The sequence below is a fragment of the Bufo gargarizans genome, chromosome 5 (genome assembly GCF_014858855.1).
Source record: "Bufo gargarizans isolate SCDJY-AF-19 chromosome 5, ASM1485885v1, whole genome shotgun sequence".
Classification (NCBI taxonomy): domain Eukaryota; kingdom Metazoa; phylum Chordata; class Amphibia; order Anura; family Bufonidae; genus Bufo; species Bufo gargarizans.
In genome coordinates, this window is record NC_058084.1 from 104,214,366 (window position 1) to 104,236,367 (window position 22,002).

Sequence of the window (22,002 nt, forward strand, 5' to 3'; positions counted from 1 at the left end):
CCTGGACAGAGGGGCGACTGTGGCTGTAGTGTTTCTGGATTTTGCAAAGGCTTTTGATACTGTCCCTCATAGAGGCTTAATAAGTAAAGTAAGGTCTATTGGTTTGGAAAGTATCGTTTGTAATTGGATTGAAAACTGGCTGACGAACCGTGTCCAGAGAGTTGTGGTCAATGATTCCTATTCAGAATGGTCCCAAGTTATAAGTGGTGTACCCCAAGGTTTAGTACTGGGCCCTTAATTATTTAATTTATTATGATATCGAGTAGGGTTGAGCGAACCCGATCTGCAAAGTTCGGGTTCGTACCGAACTTTGCGAGTTCGGGTACCCGGACCCAGACTTTTTAACTGAAGTTCGGGTTCGGTGTTAGGGTGATTTTATTATTTTCCATTATAACATTATAACAGAAAATAAATAGCATTCTCAAGACAGAATGCTAAATAAAATTGGCCATTGAGGGGTTAAAAATAATAATAATAAAAAAAAATAAAAAAATCATCTCATCCCCTTGATCAGGCGGCCGGTATCCTCTTCTTTTTTTAGGACCTGCAATGACGTAATCGCAGGTCCTGCTGAATGAAGATAGAAAGACCTGCGGTGAAGCCACCTCGCTTACCACGTGGTGAGCACGGTGAAGTCATTGCAGGTCCTTTTGCAGGTCCTGCAGAAAGACGAGGATACCGGCTGCACGATCAAGTGGACGAGGTGAGTTTTTTTTTAACTCCTCAATGGCCATTTTATTTCGCATTCTGTCTTAAGAATGCCATTATTTTACGTTATAACCATGTTATAACAGAAAATAATAACGTTAAGTTCTGGTCCCCATTGACTTTAATGGGGTCCGGGTTCAAGTTCGGGTCCCGAACCTGAACTTTGACCTGAAGTTCACCCGAACCCGAACTTCCATGGGTTCGCTCATCCGTAATATCGAGGACGGGATTAATAGCACCATTTCTCTTTTTGCAGATGACACTAAGCTATGTAGTACTGTACAGTCTATGGAAGATGTCCACACACTACAAGCTGACTTGAAGACTCTGAGTGATTGGGCATCAACTTGGCAAATGAGGTTCAATGTGGATAAATGAAAAGTTATGCATTTTGGTAGTAATAATCTCTGTGCTTTATATGTCCTAGGGCAGTGATGGCAAGTGTAGGCACCCGCACTCTGGAAAAAGTCTATGGTGTACCAATAAGCCTTAGGCCTCTTTCACACAGGCGTCATTTTTTTTGCCCGGATAAGAGCCGGGTGCGTTGCGGGAAAATGTGCGATTTTCCCGTGCGAGTGCAAAACATTGTCATGCGTTGCACTCGCGTGAGAAAAATCGCGCATTTTTGGTTCGGGCTTGGGATTGATGTTCTGAAGATTGTATTATTTTCCCTTATAACATGGTTATAAGGGAAAATAATAGCATTCTGAATACAGAATGCATAGTAAACCAGCGCTAGAGGGGTTAAAAAAAAATAAAAAAAATAATTAACTCACCTTAGTCCACTTGATCACGAAGCCCAGCATCTCCTTGTGTCTCCTCTGCGCTGAGCGGCTGAACAGGACCTGGGGTGAGCTGCTCCATTAAATACAGGTTAAGGACCTTCGATGACGTCACTCCGGTCATCACATGGTATGTCACATGATATTTTACCATGGTGATTCACCATGGTAAAAGACCATGTGATGACCGGAGTGACGTCATCGAAGGTCCTTAACCGATATTTAATGGAGCAGATCACCCCAGGTCCTGTTCAGCCGCTCAGCGCAGAGGAGACACAAGGAGATGCCGGGCTTCGTGATCAAGTGGACTAAGGTGAGTTACATTATTTTTTTTTTAACCCCTCTAGCGCTGGTTTACTATGCATTCTGTATTCAGAATGCTATTATTTTCCCTTATAACCATGTTATAAGGGAAAATAATAATGATCGGGTCTCCATCCCGATCGTCTCCTAGCAACCGTGCGTGCAAAACGCACGGCATCCGTACTTGCTTGCGGATGCCATCTGATTTTCACACACCCCATTCATTTCTATGGGGCCTGCGCCACGTCGAAATCGGACAATATAGAGCATGCTGCGATTTCAACTGAACGCACAAGTGATGCGTTAAAAACAACGCTCATGTGCACAGCCCCATAGAAATGAATGGGTCAGGATTTAGTGCGGGTGCCATACGTTCGCCGCACGGATCGCACCCGCACGGAAAACTTGCCCGTGTGAAAGGGGCCTTAGACTTTTCCTGCCATTCATCAGCGAAGGGCGTGCTATGAACGGCACAGGCAACACACTGAAAGTAGGCAGTTATTATAGCTAAATGATAAAGTACATGGAAGATACACTATATTGGTATTCAGGTAAAATTGCCGTGTTGGCACTTTGTGACAAATAAGTGGGTTTAGGTTGCAGTTTGGGCAGTCGGTCTCTAAAAGGTTCGCCATCACTGTCCTAGGGGATGTAGCACTGGGAGAGTCACTTATAGAGAAATGATCAGGGGGAGAAACAGAACTGGATCGCACATCCACAATGCTATGCTTTGATCTAACTCGCTTCTCAGCGCTATAATAAAGTCTACAGCTCCCCATACTGCATGCTGTACAAGAGGCATTAGTGTACATTTTGATCAAAAGGCATAGGCCCACTCACCACGCCAAGGTCGCCTCTGGCACTGGTTCCCACCAACCCACCAGCACAGCGCCACAAAAACAAAGGCCACCACGCAGTACTGCACCATGTGAACAGTTGTCTAACACAACATGACCATTACTATTAGGAGCTGCATTGTGGATGTGCGATCCAGTTCTGTTTCTCCCCCTGATCATTATTTGAGCCTTTCTTCTCTACTACTGGTATCAGCACTCCTCCCATTCGGCACAGGTGGTTTTAATCACATAGGTCTGCATATAGTGGTCATTGACCTGTAGCTCCTGATAGCAATGGACATGTTGTGTTAGACAGCTGTTCACATGGTGCAGTACTGCGTGGTGGCCTTTGTTTTTGTGGCGCTGTGCTGGTGGGTTGGTGGGACCCAGTGCCATAGGTGGCATAATCAGACAGCAGAGGTGCTGTTTGACCCCTGGGTCCCGCCGCCTACTAGGGCAGTGCCGCTAAGTCACTGCATGGTCGCTGCGCCTTTTTCAGAGTAGGTCCCACTCAAAGAGGCGACCTTGGCGTGGTGAGTGGGCTTATGCCTTTTGATCAAAATGTACACTAATGCCTCTTTTACAGCATGCAGTATGGGGGGCTGTACACATTATTATATCGCTGAGAAGCGAGTTAGATCAAAGCATAGCATTGTGGATGTGCGATCCAGTTCTGTTTCTCCCCCAGATCACTTATAGTGAAAGATTTGGGTGTCCTTGTAGATTGTATACTATAATTTAATCTACCATGTCAATCAGCTGCTTCTAAGGCCACCAGGATATTGTCATGCATTAAACGAGTGTCACCACCAGACATCTGAGAAGCTCTGACAGACGTCTAAAACCTCCTCCTTGAGGTTCCTTTGTTTTGCTTTCATTTTCTCATCTCGTTAGCCTCTCTCAGCTGTCATGTAGTTGCACTGATTGCATCCCTTTAAATCCTTATCCCATAGTGCATCACTTTGCAGTTTATACAACTTCCTGGAGTGTGTGCATGCTGTTCCTTCTTCTGAGTCTTCTACAAGATAAGTTTTGTTCATTTATTTGTGTTTTTCTGTTTGCTGGATCCCAGGTGACCCTGACTCCCTCCGTATCTAGTGTAGGGAGCCGGTGGTCGTGTCCCCTCACTATTATAGGGTGTTCAGGTGTTATACAGTCGAGGTACGAGGATATGCGATCATCTACCATTGGGATTTTCGCATAGGCTGAGCAGTCAGGGAGAGAGCCAGGTCTGATGCAGGGCTCTCCCTTTTTGTTCCTTAGTTTTGGATCCAGTCAGTCGTATATTCATTTTGTGTTTTCTAGTTTCCTGCACACCTTCCGTGACAACGAGGCATGGACCCGAGGGCAGGGATGTAATATTACCACTTTACAAAGGGTTGGTGCAGCCTCATCTGGAATATGCTGTTCAGTTCTGGGCACCGGTCCATAGAAAGGACGCACTGCAGCTGGAAAAAGTACAGAGGAGAGCGACTAAAATGATGAGGGTCATGGAGGGTCTTAGTTATGAAGATAGATTAAAAGAATTTAATTTATTTAGGTCTTGAGAAGAGACGTCTAAGGGGAGACATGATTGACCTATACAAATATATAAATGGGCCATACAAAAAATACGGTGAAAAACTGTTCCATGTAAAATGCCCTCAAAAGACAAGAGGGCACTGCCTCCAACTGGAGAGGAAAAAGTTCAGTCTCTGGAAGCATCAAAACTTCTTTACTGTAAGAACGGTGAAGCTGTGGAATAGACTTCCTCAGGACATGGTCACAGCAGGAACAGTGGACAGTTTTAAAAAGGGTTTAGATTAATTCTTAAAAGTAAACAACATTAATGCTTATGAAAAAGTGTAGAGTCTCATTTCTTTCTGGGATTCGCGTCTCCACCTATCCCTTGGTTGAACTTGATGGACTTATGTATTTTTTCAACCGTATTAACTATGCAAAAAAAAATATTTGCACCCAAAAACGAATGCAGTTCACAACATACCTGCATTTATGGTGCTTTCTCTTCCAGCAACCTGATCTGGCAGGTTGTTCTCTACCCAGTTCACCGGATTTCACATTGACGGATACTGCCATTCACCTCTGGAACACCGACTATAATGGGATCTGGTGTGGATCCAGCTGCTTTCCTGCTTAAGTGCCAGGTTTCGGCTGGACAAAAACCGTTGCATGTAGAACAGCATGTAAGATCAGGTTACCGATGTAACTAATATTAATTCAGTTTTGCTGTGTGTTTTCCATTTGCTGGGAGAAAATGCACTATAAGGGTCCATTCACACGTCAGTATTTTTACCTTTCCAGATAAACGTTCCTGTTTTTTGCAGATCCGAAAATCTGGATGACATGAGGATGCTTTTAGCATGTCTTCCGCCTTTTTGACGGATCCATTGACTAGAATGGCACGACGCAATGCAAAATCGGATAAATAGTAGGACAGGGTATATATTTTTCCTGGATCCGAATAAACAGAACCCACGGAACGGAATCGGAGAGCACCATGAGTGCTGTCCGATTATTTGCAGATTCCATTGAAAATGAATGGATCCGCATAATGTTCCGATTTTAATCGGAACGGATGCGGAACACCAAAACGGACGTGTGAATGGACCCTAAATGCAGGTATGTTTTTGCAAAAACTCCATACTTTTTTTTTTTTTTTTTCTTTCTCTTCCCCCGCACCAAAAATACAGCACAGCCATGACATGTGACAACACCACTGAGGGCATAAAATTGTGACAGAAATGCTGATGTCAGTGGTGTGTCACTCATGAGCTAAAAGTAAGTGGTTGCAGAGAACCAGCATCATAATCATTGCAGCCCAGGCCTGGAAAAGAGTCAAATCTACCTGAGAAGAGTCCTGGTTATTCCTAATCTCCTGCTCTCATCTGCTGATGATTGGCAGTTCTCTCCTAGAGAAAACTAGGTAGAAGACTGTCAGTCATCGGCAGGTGGGGGGGGGGAGAGCAGGAAGTCATGGATAACCAGGACTCTTCTCAGGTGGACGTGACTCTTTTCCGGGCCCAGTCTGCAATGATTGTGGTGTCGGTTCTCGGCAACCACTTACTTTTAACTTGACAGACCACTGAAATCAACTCGCCTGTCTCTACTTTATTCTGCCGTCTGTATGGGCAGCATAAAGCTGATGACAGGTTCCCTTTAATCAAAATGGACAATTACATCCAAAACTGTCAGGTGAGATTTAGGAAGGCGGTTTTAGCCGACTCCTGACACACACATCATCATCTGGAATAGTCAGCAGTGCTTAGAATTACTAGTCACTGGACCTCTAAGGGTACACACGTGCCCACATTCAGGATTCGTGTGCAGAGAATCCGCACTGAAATCCGCAGGTGTTCGTAGGCAAATCCGTACAGTCAATCTGCATCAATTGGTGCGGATTTAACTAAATGAATGAAGAAAATCCGGTCAGGAAAAATAAAATAAATTGACATGCTGCGGATTTTAAAATCCGCACCACAGGTCATAATCCGCGTGGAAAAAATCTGCATCGTGTGCATTGAGAATTTCAAATTCTCATAGAATACAATGTACAATCAGTTTTCTGTTGTGCCAGATTGTGTGGCACAGAAAACTGATCCGTCCCCATTGACTTACATCGTGTGCCAGGACGGATCCGTTTGGCTCAGTTTCGTCAGACGGACACCAAAACGCTGCAAGCAGAATTTCAAATTGCGCCTTTTAATTCAATTAATAGATTAATTTTGTTAAAGGCATAAAAAACAACTAAGACGTGTGCAAACATTGGCACAACTGTACAGATAGGTAATGTAACATGCATATGAGGCAGTATGGATCGCAACGTGCAAACTAGGCTAGGACATTCCTTCACAGGAGCTTATCTTGTGTCCTCTACTCCGAGTGACAGCTGGCCAACTAGCTCTGCTACACCAATCCGCTGGTAAGTGCTGAGCTGAGAGATCTGACCGCCCTTCACCAACAGGGAGGGGCACTCAGTCCTCCCGCTTTCCTGCTGAGGCTGCTGCAGCAAAGTGAAAGGGACAAAGTTGTTGATTTTTGCTCACACAAAAGAACATTTTTTGTTGATGTTCGAGAATTCACTAGTCCTCTCGTCAGGCCTTCTCCATCTCAAGCCTGGTGTGGACAGATCTCAACCGGATGGCATACAACCCAACCTGATAATAGATACCATACCACACGAGCCCCTGCAGATGCACAGATACAGCATGTACAAAGCCCTAAAAGCTTCAGGATCACACTGACAGCACCTCCGAGGATCTGGATTGTATGTTCAACGGACCCAAATTAAAATGCCAATATAAGAAAGCTGCTCGAGTCCATCAGAGCCGTCTTTTTAGGAACGAGTACCTTTGGCAGCAGGCCTGTCCTCAAATGATACACCTCCAGAAGATATGCTGCCATAAAATAACGTACAGTAAGTACAGTTTGCCCAAGTACAAGGGCCAGTGATAGGACAGTCAAACCCTTGTTCCCGTCACCACCCAAGGTAAACAGGGCAGCGATCTGCTGACAAATGAGCAAGCAAATTTTTTAGGGTGAAAATCTGCAGATGTTGATTTCTACAAAGATGCGGATTTTGTTGCAGATTTTCACTTGTGGATTAAGATAATAATAATCATCTTTATTTATATAGCGCCAACATATTCCGCAGCGCTTTACGGTTCAGGGGTTCATGTCATAAATAACATAGTAACAGACATGTCAATAATTACAACAAGAGGAATGAGGACCCTGCTTGCAAGAGCTTACAATCTATGAGTTGCGCATTAAGATGCGCATTTCCACCGCCATTGAAATAAATGGAGACATTCTTATTTACCGGCAAAGTGGTATTCTGCAGCAGAACACAGGGCAGGGATTGACACTTTTCAACCCCGTAGGATAACATGGGGGAAGTCCTTATATGGCATATTTCATTTTAACCACGTGTAAAGACACCCTTATAGAGGCATACAAATTTGCATGGGAAATGTGCTTACAACATAATTTAATCTGCATGGAGGGGGGGGGGGGGGGTGTCTCACTAGCATTCGCCCACAGTAGGGTTCAGACAGAGGATTTTGTCCGCAACAGCGTATTCTACGGCATAAAACGGTGCGATGTGCTGCAGTGGGTTTTCATGTGAACCCGCTGTACATTCTTGGCGCAGTCTTGAAAACCACGCAGCAAAAACCTTGGCCACATGGCCATTGAAAACAAGAGGCGGCGGTTTCGGCACAGAATCTGTGCTGAACCCTGTGCCCACAATCCTCTGTCTGAGCCTACCTTAAGCCTGAAAAGGGTCCATGACTGAAGAACCCGAGTCCCATTCCATTATATTGCAAAGCTTAGGAGTAGAGATGAGCAAATCAATTTGTTTAAATTAATTTGTTCATCAAACCCCTGGAACTGCAGCTGCGCATGCACAGTCAGCATCTGCGCTGCTTCGGCAATAAAAGTAGGGCCTCTATGCCTGTGCCGCTACTCAGAGCAAAGCAGGCGCGAGCGTTACAGGACCAGGCGATATGTGCGGCCCTGTCAATCAAAGGGGGGGGGGTCCCTCTTGTCTGCTCAAGAAGTCTGTTTGATGAACGAATCAATTTGCGCATCTCCACTTTGAGTCCTCGGTATGCTATGCATACAGCACATATATGTCGGCACAGTACAGCAGAGCCGCGATCAGATGGCAGCTCACTGTATCATAAATCACAATGATGCAGTCAGTTCAGGTCAGAGGTCGGTCCGGGAGATGAGGTCAACACATGGGCAGTGCTTCCCCGACTGAGCGCGGTCGTGTGAATCAGTCTTTAAAGGGGTTTTCCAAGGAATGACACTTAACCCTTATCCAAGTACTTAATCAGCAGGGGCCTGAATCCCCCGACAATCTCGAGAACTGGGGTCCATGTTCTCCTGTCTGAATGGAGCGGCGGTCGCTCACCTGTGCACCGTGCTCTGTCGTCCGTAGTCTCCCAGACTTTGAATGGAGCAGCCGCGCACATGATTGACGGCAGCGGCATTTACATGGAGGACACCAGAATTGATCCGATATTGATCTAGAGATCGGAGAGACAGCTTCAGACTGAATATGAATCAAGACTTGTCTATAGGCCGTAAAGTGACATCACAGCCAGTATAACACTGTAACCACAACACCGCAGTTTAGCACCACCCTAAAGGCTCATGTACACAAACGTATTTTTTGGTCCGCATCCAATCTGCATTTGTTGCTGGTCGGGTGCGGACCCATTCACTTCAATGGGGCTGCACTAGATACAGACAGCACACTGCGGCATCTCCGTTCTGTGGAATCCGCAAAAATATTGATCATGTCCTATTCTTGGAGTAACAGTTGTGGCCTTACAGCTTTAACCGTAGGCCCCTTGTCACCCATTTACCCCACATATCGACGTTTTACATGCTGTTTCAATGCTGTAAATGTTCAATTTACTATTGTTACATCTGAATAAATGAACAAACTAAATACAAAATCCCCTCGAATAAGGAAGGAACTTGTTGATTCACCACAACACAAAGTACATTTTGCGGCGATCTAGCACAGTTGTCGCTGAGGGACCTGTGTGTTGTAACTTCCGGTGTGGACAGTATAAGCTGAAACGCAAGCCCATGTCTGAAGTTATATTCTACTGAAAATCTCTGTGAAATCTCTGCAGAACATGGAAACTAACCACAACGAGGTCCAGGAGTCCACGTGCCAGGGTTGATGAGAGAGACGTAAGTGTTGTAAGATATTGCATCGCTTCATTTCCATGGATAAACTGTTGCACGGGGCATGACTTTTTGGCTCAAATTTTGGTTTGATCGCATCCAAAGACCGCTAAAGCACAGATTATTCATTATTTCTGTGAGTACGGATCACATGCTCACCAATTCTTACTGGCAAGATAGAACTTTCTTTTTTTTTTTTTTTGCATAATCAGTATTGATGCCATGTAATATTAACATCAGCTGAAGAAACGTCTTGACCATGGCCGATATACCGTAACATATCAGCAAGTTAAAGACTACCGTAAGCCAAATGGTTACTGCACAAAGGCCTTGTCCCACAACGGACATTTACATGCATCATCTACCTAAGGCCCTATACATGAGATCCCTCCTGGCCGACTCTGGTGGATCGGAAATAATATTCTGCAACTGGATCTAGAAGTCTACAAGTCTCTTCTGGACCGTGCTGCTCGGCTTTTATTTGACAAGCCAACTCTAGTTGCACAGAACAGTCATATGGAGTTCTGCAACCAGAATATTGTCTATGACCATCACAGGCTGGGTTTGGTCAAAAAGGGGGATCCATGAATGCATTATCAAGTAACGCAAAGGATACAAGGGGGACACAAGAAATACAGAAAGCGTGCCTTCACACGTGGTGGAAATATACGCACATGCATGGATTTTTAGATTAGACATGTTTTTCCAAGACTTTTATATTGATTGGTGGCGGTCTGGCACCCAGGACCCCCACCGATCAGCTGTTTGAGAAGGAATCAGCGATACTGTGAGCACCGCGGCTTTCTCACCAAGCACAGCGTTGTACATTGTATAGCGGTTGTGCTTGGTATCGCGATCAGCCCCATTCACTTCAATGGGGCTGCGCTGCGCCTAGGCCATGTGACCGATGAGCGTGTCTTCACTGGCCTAGAGAAACCTGAAGGCCGCAACGATCCAGAGTGTCGGCCCCCCACCAAATAGATACTGATGACCTATCCAGAGGGTAGGTCATCGGTATAAATATCTCGGAAAACCCCTTTAACCTCCTAAGAAATACATGGAGAACTATTCATCATCCAGATTGTTGCACCAATGTCTTCTGCCACGAGTGAAGGCACCCAAATATTCAGCACTTGTGCCCATCAGCATGTCTGCGAGTTCTGTACAGTGACATTTTAGCTTACCTTTCATTTAGACTGGAACACCCCCTCAAATGTGGCGATACAATTGTGAAATCTGGACATTATTTCCTATGAAAAAGAAACAAGGAAAAGGTTAATGTAATACAATTTGCTAAGAAAAATGTTCTAGACCTGAAACTATGGCAATTCAGTAATGAAAATATGAGTGAATTTATCATGAGGGTAATTCTGAAGTCTGCTTTTCTTCAATCTGCACTGCTGTAATTTGCACCAAATTTATCAATGTCGCACAGTGTTTGATAAATTCAATGCACCATTGTCCAGCCTCTAATACTGATGACCTGTCTTCAGGAGAGGTCATCAATATCTGATAGGCGGGGGTCCAACACCCTGAACCTCCACCCGTCAGCTGTGAGACAAGGAGGTCCTGCTCTTGACACTACACGTCGTCTCCTGTGGAGCGGTGGCATAGTGTATTTACAAACACTCGCTCCATTCAAGTGAGACGAAGTGCAGTGTAAAGAAAAGGAAGCGATGCTCGAATGGAGAGCAGCCTATTGTTCAAACAGCTGATCAGCGGGAGTGATAGGTGTCGGACCCCCACCTATTACCTGTTACTCCAGGTTTTAATGCAACTGAAATAAGACTGCACTTTTTTTTTTAAGTTGCAGTCGAAATCTAACCTGACCATCACTAGACACACAAGACCAACACTACAAGTCATGGTCGTTCCCGTCTGGCATTCATTGAGGGAACATAGACCAACCGTCAGTATGTCCAGGACATAATGGAACCAGTCCTACTGCCTTTTTTAACTCAGTTAGTAGGCATAGTGTTCCAACAAGATAAAGCCCACCCACACTGCCCGTACTACACAATGGGCTCCTCAGGGTATCCCCTTGTCCGTCTCTATCACTAGATCTCTCCCCATTGAGAATCCCAGGGACTGGGTGGGGTGATGGAGCTCCCATGCACAGTAACCAACAACCACCCTGGCTGAACTATGGATCCAAGTTGAAAGAGTTTGAATGACATATCAAAGGATCCATCTTCTGTATGACCATCACCATGCCAGACTGGTAGCCTGTATCGCATCAAGGAGAAATGCCACCCAATATTAATGTGACTCTGCCCAAACATATACCCTGCTGCAGATCCCAAAATAAATGGTGCAGCACCTTGGTTGTGTGATCATTGACCGAGCATCACTAGCAATTTTTTGGTTGTCCAGTTTTCCTGATCTGATATTGATGATTAGGAATGAGTGAATCGTCTTGGGATTAAGCATCCGAAGACGATTCGCATAAAACTTTGTTCTAATACTGTACGGAGCAGGAGCTCCATACAGCATTAGAATGTATTGGCTCTGATGAGCCGAAGTCACTGCTTTGCGAAGTCTCGCGAATAATTCATAAATTGATTTGTACTATAAAAAACCTGCTCCGTACAGTATTACAACGAAGTTTTATGCGAATCTCATCAATATAGGAAAATTGGACAACCTCTAAGTATTCAAAGTGTTCTATTTTTCATTTGTCATTTCATTTCCTGTGTGTAGTGTTTTATTTTTATTTTTTTATCCCTCTGCATAGAATAAAAAGAAGAAAGGTAAGCCCCAGTGTGGCATATGCCAAAGGACCACCCCTTTGGCATACGAAAGTGAATGAGGGACAGAGGAGAGTAGGCAGTGAACCCAGCCCAAGAACGGATATTGTTGAGGATATGGTCTGTGTAAATCACCAGATTCCTTGAGGCTACTTGTGAAGAACAGCAAAATGACAAAAATCGACTTCTAATTACCCTATAAACAGCAGCAGATTAGACAGAGCTGGTAAATTCTATTCATTAAGGCCCCTTTACACTGCCCGGAGCTCAGGCAGATTATCGCTAACGAGTGTTCGTACAGACACTCGTTAGCGACAATCTGCCGGTGTAACGGTGCTGCCAATTACCCAATGAACAAGTGAAACACTCGTTCATCTGGTAATAGGATCTTTCATGCGGTAACCTAAATCACTGTTTGCCGGCAGCAGATTGTGCCGTCTAAACAGCCTCTGCTGCCGGCAAACAACGAGTCTGTATGGGGACGAGCGATGGCATTAGTGATCGCTCCTCCTCATACTGTAAATGCAGCCATCACCTCCACTGATGAGCAGGCAATTATCAGGAACGAACGCTTCCTTCCCAACAAGTGCTTGCCACATTGGGCCATTTAAAAGGGCTTTTAAATGGCATTTTCCCCAAATCTTAAGTTATCACAAATACAGAGGATAGGTGATAAGTGTCAGATCCGTGTCCAACCATAAGGACCCCCCCAATCCTGTCACTCCATTCAGTCTCTATCGGGGTGACAGAGCTCGGCTATCCTTGTCCATCCCAATGACTGACTGAAGCAGTCGCGGTCAAATTTTTTTTTTATTATTTTTTTTTATGTACAATGCAAGCCTGTCGCAACAGAACACTACAGGATAGACATCCTGGTGCACCACCCTGTTTGGGGGTCTTTTATTTATTTTAAGTAAAAAAAAAATATAAAAAAAGGTGTGGCAGTCAGTATTTGGTCAGTATTTTGCATCCGTATTTATAAGGCAAAACCAGGAGTGGAATTTACAGAGAAAAGGTATAATGTTTTTTTTTTTTTTTTGTGGAGATCTACTTCTTGTTTTGGCCAACAGATGAAAAATACTGACCAAATACTAAATGTGTGAACGAGGCCTTATACTATTTTTTTAAGCATCTGTCAGCAGATTTGTACCTATGACACTGGCTGACCTGTTACATGTGCGCTTGGCAGCTGGAGGCAGCTGTGTTGGTCCCATGTTCATATTTGCCCACATTGCTGAGAAATGTTTTAAATAATATATGCAAATGAGCCTCTAAGTGTAATGGCAACGCCCCCATTGCTCCTAAAGGCTTTGCTTTTTCTGCAACTGCCGCACCCTCTCCACTTTGACATGGCCAGGCAGGCATGATCACATTTTCACTGCTTGGCATTGTCAATCAAGGTGCAGAGGGCGCAGCAGTTGCAGAGAGAGCAGAGCCTCTAGGTGTAATAGCAACGCCCCCATTGCTCCTAGAGGCTCAGTTGCGGGCACATCTCAATCCGGGCACATATGAACATGGGACCAACACAGATGCCTTCAGCTGCCAAGTGCACATGGAACAGATCAGACAGTCTCATAGGTACAAATCTGCTGATTGTGGCGCACATGCATTATTATGTAAATTGACATCTACTAATTTACCTTCCCAAAATGTCAATAAGAGCCAAACAAGTCCAGCTACATCAAGTGCTGGGACCTCCCAGTACACAAAGTTTTTTCTGCTATCGAGTCAGAGAATGCAAAGAGCGGAGAATCCCTTTATAGACGGACCATGCAGTTCTTTTGTCTTTTTATTGCCTCTTGGCAGCTGGGAAATCTCTCAATTTACTAGCGTTTTATCTCGGCAGAATACATATAAAATGAACCAAAATTCTGTCCTGCATTTTGCAGTCATGTTGATTCTCGCTATCTGGCGATCTGCAGATAAATGTTTTTCTTTCAATATTGACTTTCTATTTATCCTCCTGTTTTTTATATGCGGCGGGTGAGTGGAGCGTTCAGCTCCTCGCGCTGAAGGAAAACGTGTTTGTGTTCTATTTCTGTACACCAGCCGGCTGAATATATATATATATATATATACATACATACACATCTATATATTCATTCCTTGTAGTGCGCATTTCATCTCTGGGGAAGCGATTGTTTTTTCTGACCTCTTAATCTACTTGTCTATTATCTCCACAGTACAGACAAATAATTGACAGGCACCGTGCGCTAGAGGAAGATCACAGCCGCTATAAATTCTCCAGACCTGTCAGCAGTTCTGGACTGGTCCTAAACAGAGAACTAGACAGATTTGTAGTTCAGGACTCTCCAAAAAAGCCTGTCAGATCTGTAATGGAGGCCCTATTAGTGGTCGCTGGAAATGGGTGGACTGATTTGCGAATTCATAGTAGACGACACTGGCGATCATTTATAAAAGAGCAGCTTTTTAAGGTGGTCTTTGATAGCCCCTTCACTGCTGGAGGAAGTGCCTAATTGATCACAAGGTGCCGACCTGGTCATTAATTAGGCATACCTCTGGCAGCTCCTGACTGGTGTAGTTTTCACTACTTTTTTACGCCTGTTTCCAGTTTCTATAATCGTTAGTAAATTTGCCAGGGCCAATATCTTGACCCTCGCGACTCCAAAGTGGTGAAGGAGGCATGAAAACGCCTGTGTGACAAGATCTTGTCGCACATGCATTAAAAAGTTGCAAAACAAATCATTTTACTGCAGTTATCTACTTATCATTACAGGCAGGATTACAATGATTATATATATATATTTATTAGGGTTTCGCTCTGGTAGACAGGATTAGCATTAGCGGACGCAGTATAGAGGCAACAACAAGTTCTTTGGATCAATCAGTTCAGTGTTTTATTCACACTTTAGGCAAGTGACAAAACAAGCCGTGATAAACGAGCAAAAAGTCACCTTGCGGTGTTGGTGGTAATTCACACCATGCAGCAATTCTGCCTCAAAGAGTCCTTGACCATAGCAGCACCAACCTGTTTTTATGCCAAACAGGTAGCAAGCCTTCATCCAGACACAAGGCTCCCAGATTCCAACACAGAGATCTCGCTTCTGAGCCCAGCTGCCTATTTAAGGACAGCCAGGTGCTGCCAAAACCCGGACCGGAACTTAAAATCCGGTCCGGTATTTGACCTCACCTGGCTGTAAATCATCCCAGCAGCACATGCTGGGAGGAAAATACCTGTTTTCCCAGACCAAACCTCTCACTGTGTCACAAATACACACACATATATATATATATATATATATATATATATATTTATATTATATATATACATATATACACACACACACACACACACACACACCGTATTTTTCACTTTAGAAGACGTAAAGTAGGGGGAAAATGGCTGTGCGTCTTCTATAGCAAATACTAGTGAGAGCTTCCATTATGGGAGCGCTCGCTGGTATACATTAGGTGTCGGGAGCAAGGAAGAAGCGCTGCGCTTCCGAAACTCACCCTCCCTGGTCTTCTTGCTAGGGTCCGCACTCCGATGTCCTGACACAGTGCGCACGCTATGACCTGACGCTGCACGCAGTCAGGTGACCGTGCAGTGCAGGCCGCAGAAGACAGGGTAGCGAGACGCTGGACCCGGAGCGGAGCCGTGACGCAGGAGAGGTAAGAGAAGATTTTTTTTATTTTAGTCTGATGGGGGTCTGAAAGAAAAGGGCTGTCCTGGGGTCTGACATGGAGGGCTGAGAGAAAGAAATAACAGGATCCACCATTCACAATAGGCGATTGTCCAATTTTCCCTATTCTTTCCTTGTACAATGATCTCTGCACAGGTCACAGAACAGGCCTAGAAAACTCTCCCATAGAAGTCAATAGGGTCAGCTCCTGTCCATTGTGTCTATGGACCATAGCAACTGCTGTAAAGCACATTTCTAAATGCTGTTAACAACGGTTCAGGCAAGATGGCCACCCCAAGATAACAGACCGACAGTTTCCGTCTCCGTCTGTCCTGTTGAAAAACACTGATTCTGAGAGGATATAAATGGATGCTTTTTATGCTCCATTACACGTCCGCAATTTCGGTCTGCCTTTTGCTGAACGGAATTGCGGACCCATTCATTTCTACGGGGCAGCACATCTGGGTCCGCACTTCCGTTACGCAAAAAAATAGAACATGTCCCATTCTTGTCCGCAATTGCGGACAAGAACAGGCATATTCTATTAGTACCGACTATGTGCGGTTCACAAAATGCGAAACACACATTGCCGCTTTCTGTGTTTTGCAGCTCCGTCGATCCGCAAAACACGTTGCAGACGTGTGAATGGAGCCTAACTATGATGGAAGCCTCATTGTAAACCTACAGACCTGTTGAAGGGGTTCTCTGGGAATTTAGGCTACTTTCACACTGGCGTTTTGGCTTTCCATTTGTGAGATCCGTTCAGGGCTTTCACAAGCGGTCCAAAACAGATCTGTTTTGCCCTAATGCATTCTGAATGGAAAAGGATCCACTCAGAATACATCAGTTTACCTCCGATCAGCCTCCGACTGACGAAGCGGAGCCAAATGGATCGGCACACAATGTAAGTCAATGGGGACGGATCCGTTTTCTCTGACACAATCTGGCACAATGGAAAACGGACCATCCTTCAGTGACTTTTAATGGTGTTCAAGACGGATCCGTCATGGCTATAGAAGACATAATACAACCGGATACGTTCATGACGGATGCATGCGGTTGTATTATTGTAACTAAAGCGTTTTGCAGATCCATGACGGATCTGCAAAAAACGCTCGTGTAAAAGTAACCTAAGACCTCCTGCACACACCGTTTTTGTTTTTCCATTTACGGGCCGTTTTTTGTGTTCCGTATAGGTTCATTTCAATGAAAAAAAGAGAAGAATGTACTCCGTATGCATTCCGTTTCCGTATTTCCGTTCTTTTACAAGATAGATCATGTCCTATTATTGCCCGCAAATCACGTTCCGTGGCTCTATTCAAGTCAATGGGTCCGCAAAAAAACGGAACACATACGGAAATGCATCCGTATGTCTTCCGTATCAGTTTCGTTTTTACAGACCCATCTATTGAAAATGTTATGCCCAGACCTAATTTTCTATGTAATTACTGTATACTGTATATTCCATACTTAAAAACGGAAAAAACACAGAAAAAGCCATACAGTCGAGTGAAAGAGGCCTAATACTGATGACCTATCCTCAGGACAGGTCATCAATATCAGATTGGTGGGGTTTCGACACTCGGGACCCCCGCCAATCAGCTGTTTGAAGAATGTGAGCACTCCGTGAGTGCCGCGTCCTCTTCATAGGCGAGTGATGTCACTGTAAATTGGTCACATTGCATACGTGCAGGTCGGACCATTCCAGTCAATGGGGCTGAGCTGCAATGTCAAGCACAGCCGCTATACAATGTTCAGCGCAGAGCCTGGTAAGCTGCTGGACGGCCACAGCGCTCAGCGGAGCTCCGGTGGGCAACGGGCCTTCCTGAAGCTGGTCGGCGGGGGTGCCAGGATGTCTGAGCCCCACCGATCTGATAATGAGGACCTATCCTGAGGATAGGTCATTATTCTCTTTTCCAGAATAACCCCTTTAATGGATCTCTTTGAAATAAAGAAATAAAACGGACACCTGAAAGGTATAGCCAAACATGATGTGAACAGACACAAACATATGATCACAGACTCTACGTTAGGCCTCATGCACACGACCGTATGTATTTTGAGGTCCGCACACCGTTGATCTGTAAAATGCGCTTTGTGCATGCCGCATTTTCCACTGGCTTAATAGTAGAAACGCCTATTCTTGTCTGTAACAAGGACAAGAGTAGGACATGCTATATAATTTGTAGGACGGACACACAGATGTGCTGTCCGCAGCCCCTTAGAAACGAATGGGTCTGATTCCGAACTGCAAAAAAAAAATCAGTTTGGATACAAACCAAAAATACGGCCATGTGACCACAGAGCGAGAACTGTAGTCGAGGGGTGTTAGATAGGGCTGGCGATGTAAATAAGCACTAACTAGTATTTTAAAACATAATAATCCAAAAAGTTGGCAGCAACGTAATAAACTAGGAATCAATTAAATACTGCAGATTTCAATAACTCATCAAGCAACCCTAGCAGCCTACACTACAAAAAAACTAACAAAAAATAAAATAAAAAGTTAGGCCACGCTACAAAATCTTTACATGTATTTTCCCCTAGCTCTTGTGATCTGCACAGCTGCCCACGTAGTTAAAAAAATATAATTAAGGGTATGTTCACAAGTAGCGGATATGCTGACGATTTGAGAGGGGTTTTACAATACCTGAGGATAGGCCATCAATATGAAAATCTGACAACCCGTTTAATATTGTAATGCAAGAAAATCCCTTTAAAATGGAGCCAAGATGAATTTTAGCCATGTTTTTGTTATTATCCATGTACAAAGCAAGCCATACTTCAGCCAATGAAGTGAACGTGGAGAAGACCAGTGAACACATCATTTTACCACGAGACCTACAGACGAGGCTTAACACACACAGAACAGGTAGCCAAGGTAACAGAATAAGAGCAGCGGAGTAAACACTATAACATTATGCAAGAGCCCTGGATTCAAGTATAGCAGAGCCGAGTGAGAAAGACGCCAGAGGAGCCTTGAATCCTACAAAGCACTGCGCGGTCTACGGCTGAGCCTTCTATTATGTGGACAGTGTGTGGCAACGAGACTAACAGGATTTACACTGGCAGATGTAGAGGGGGAACCGCCATATGGTGGAGGGAGACTTCATTAAGCGTTGGCTTCATCTTTTTTGCGCTAAAAGAAGCTATATTTAATTCCCTGAGCTCCGGCATGAGAAGCCCACTACATGGAGGAGCTGACATATGGGCTTCAGGCCATACCGAGATCACTGGTGACCAGTTATCAGCCTCTGCCATGGTCATCAGGTGCTCCCGTGGTACCAAAGAGACTGGAGGAGATCAACGCAAGTCTTTGGGAAAGTTTATTATAGACTTTTATGAATCAAAATCATTTGGCATTCATACGTTTTCACATTCTGATACTTGCAGGCCGCAAACTTAGATTTTTCCAGTGCAAATTAGGCTAGGTCTACACAACGACATTTGTCGCGCGACATTTTGTTGCACCAATGTCACGCGACAATTTTTATAATGGCAGTCTATGGTGTCGCACTGCAACATGTTGCGACTGCGACGCAACAGTCGCAGAAAATCCATTCGAGATGGATTTTTCTGCGACTGTCGCGTCGCAGTATGTCGCATGTTGCAGTGCGACACCATAGACTGCCATTATAAAAATTGTCGCGTGACATTGGTGCAACAAAATGTTGCGCCCTGTCATGTAGACCTAGCCTAACCCGATCTATCTATCCCATTTAATCTATCAATCTAATCTATCTAATACATCTCATAATCTATCAGTCAATCTAATCTATCTAATCCAGGGATGCTCAACCTCCCATTATGCCCTGCTGTAGGCAGATAGCTGTAGGATGTCCAGGCATGCTGGGTGTTCTAGTTTTGCAACAGCTGGAGGGCCGCAGGTTGGGCATCCCTGATTTCTAATCTGTCAATCTATTTACGCACACACATATATGATTTATATGGCAAGGGGAGTAGGAAGATATACACTTATAATATTTCACATGAATACATATTTCACAAAAGATAAGAAAAACGTAATATGAATGACAATTCCCACACTGAGAGCACATACGGTGAGGTATACGTTGTTTTTTTTTGTCAGACTGCGCTTTTGCGTCCTTTCTTTCCCCCAAAATGTATACGTTAAACGTAGGGCAAAAACAGTAATGTGAAGGCAGCCCTAACCCCGCATCATTTCCCTGACTGATGACATGGGCCGGGTGAACGCGCAGACCACAGTTCTGCCTGCGCAGCAGCCTCATGGCTACAGTGGGAGCATCATTTGCTGCTGTGACAACCACATACCTTTTAGGACTTTAACCGTTTGTCAGCCGGGATCCCGTTACGCGGCGTATAGGTAGAGCGCTCCATCTTCACTGCTAGTATCTTTATTTCAGACCCTGGCAGGGAGACTGAGCTCAGAAGCAGATTGAGGGGGAGCAGCTAAGAGGATTTGAGCAGAGTTGGGCTGAAGCAGCCACACACAGGTTACAGCCCCGCAGGGATGTCTGCACACTCCACGCTGCTGCCCCCAAAACAGCACACACATGGGCTCCCTCACTCTGCTGCTGGCGGACACCGATTATTAATTAATGATACATAAAATAAAAGAAATGCTCCTTCCGCTGTGTGGCTTTAAGCTGTGAGCTAATGTGCCAGTGTCACTGAGCTGATTGGGAGACATGGGCCCCACCTCCTACATCTGCCTCTAGATTCACATTACAGGGCGCAGGCACTGGAGGAAGGGCTGGGGGGTGGGGAGGCACCAGCCAACTCTCGCTGCCTTATGTAATCATGCCTGGCAGCAAAGAAGTGGTTAAAGGGGCTGGGAGCACTTCTGCACCCATGATGAGGCTGGATTGCTGAAACTTATCTCAAATGGATTTGCAACCTTCTACAGTGTAAGGCCTCATAGACACAACCGTGGTGTGTTTTGCGGTCCACAAATTGCGGATCCGCAAAACATGGATGGCGTTCGTGCGCGTTGCGGAACGGCACGGACAGCCTTCAATATAAATGTCTATTCTTGTCCGCAAAGGATGCGGACAGCACACTGAGTGCTATTCGCATCTTTTGCCGCCCTATTGAAGTGAACGGGTCCGCATTCGAGCCACCGATGCGGACCAAAACAACGCCCGTGTGCATGAGGCCTAAGGCTGCGTTCACACTGTCAGTGATTTCCATCAGTCAAAACCACGTGAGAGTCAAAAACACAGAAGAGGTGCAGATCTTTCCCTTATACATTATCTCTGTGGAGGCTCAAAAATCAGTGATGGAAATCACAGGCAATGCGAACGCACCCCTAAGGCCTCGTTCACAACGCGTGCTATCCGCATTTTCACAGACAGCACAAGTACCCATTGATTTTAACCCTCCTCATGTAAATTTACATCAGAGGTCGGGCATTTAAAGATGGCTTCAGCACCAAGCGTGGACGTATAAAAATCCCAGTCTTTATTCAGCAATATTCCATAGATCTACAGCAATCAGTGGCACAGGCTCCCGCTTAATCCCAGGAAATCAACGCGTTTCGAACAATGGTGTTCTTAGTCATGATCATGACTAAGAACACCATTGTTCGAAACGCGTTGATTTCCTGGGATTAAGCGGGAGCCTGTGCCACTGATTGCTGTAGATCTATGGAATATTGCTGAATAAAGACTGGGATTTTTATACGTCCACGCTTGGTGCTGAAGCCTTCCTTTCTACTTGAATTTACCACATGGACTGACTTGGGTCCGCCTCGTGCACCGCTATATTGGACATCGGAGGTGAGCTGGCTATTTCTCTTCTTTTCATTTAAAGATGGCGCCCACTCGTGAGCGCCATAGCCGGCGGATGCCTGCTGTTTTAAACAGTAGGTAACCCGGGGCTAATGTATGCGACCGACCAAAATGTAACTCGCACACATTTAACCCTTTAGATGCCATGGTCAAATGTGACCACGGCATCTGGGAGGTCAAACAGCTCCCACCTGTGCACCAGCTCCCCCTACCAAGGACGGGGGGAGCCGGATGGCGTGTACGACACAGTGATCCGAGGCAGCCGCACATAAGTTCCTATGGAGAGGCTGCCTGTGGCAGGGCTCCATAGGAACACAGTAAAATTCTCACAGACTCCATTGCTAAAGAATTAAGTAGTTTTCACTCCTCCTTTACACCTGTTTCCAGGCATAATAGTGGAGGAGACTTATCAAAACTGGTGCAAAGCGCAAAAGGTGGAATCTAATTGGCTGCTATGAGCAACTAAGCCAGGTTTCCTTGACACCAGTTTTGATAAATCTTCCCCA

General features: G+C 45.0%; 1 protein-coding gene across 4 annotated transcripts in view; it reads right to left on the reverse strand.

Annotated features, from left to right (window-relative positions):
• The window catches only part of NCOA2 (nuclear receptor coactivator 2), a 219,506-nt gene that overhangs the window by 99,735 nt on the left and 97,769 nt on the right, over positions 1-22,002 (reverse strand). For 3 of the 4 annotated variants that reach the window (XM_044294633.1, XM_044294634.1, XM_044294636.1), the window contains one exon: positions 10,519-10,584. The gene's annotated coding sequence lies outside the window, so the exon portion shown is untranslated. Of the gene's footprint in view, positions 1-10,518; positions 10,585-20,018; positions 20,299-22,002 lie in introns of those variants that run through there. The other variant, XM_044294635.1, reaches the window with a different exon arrangement.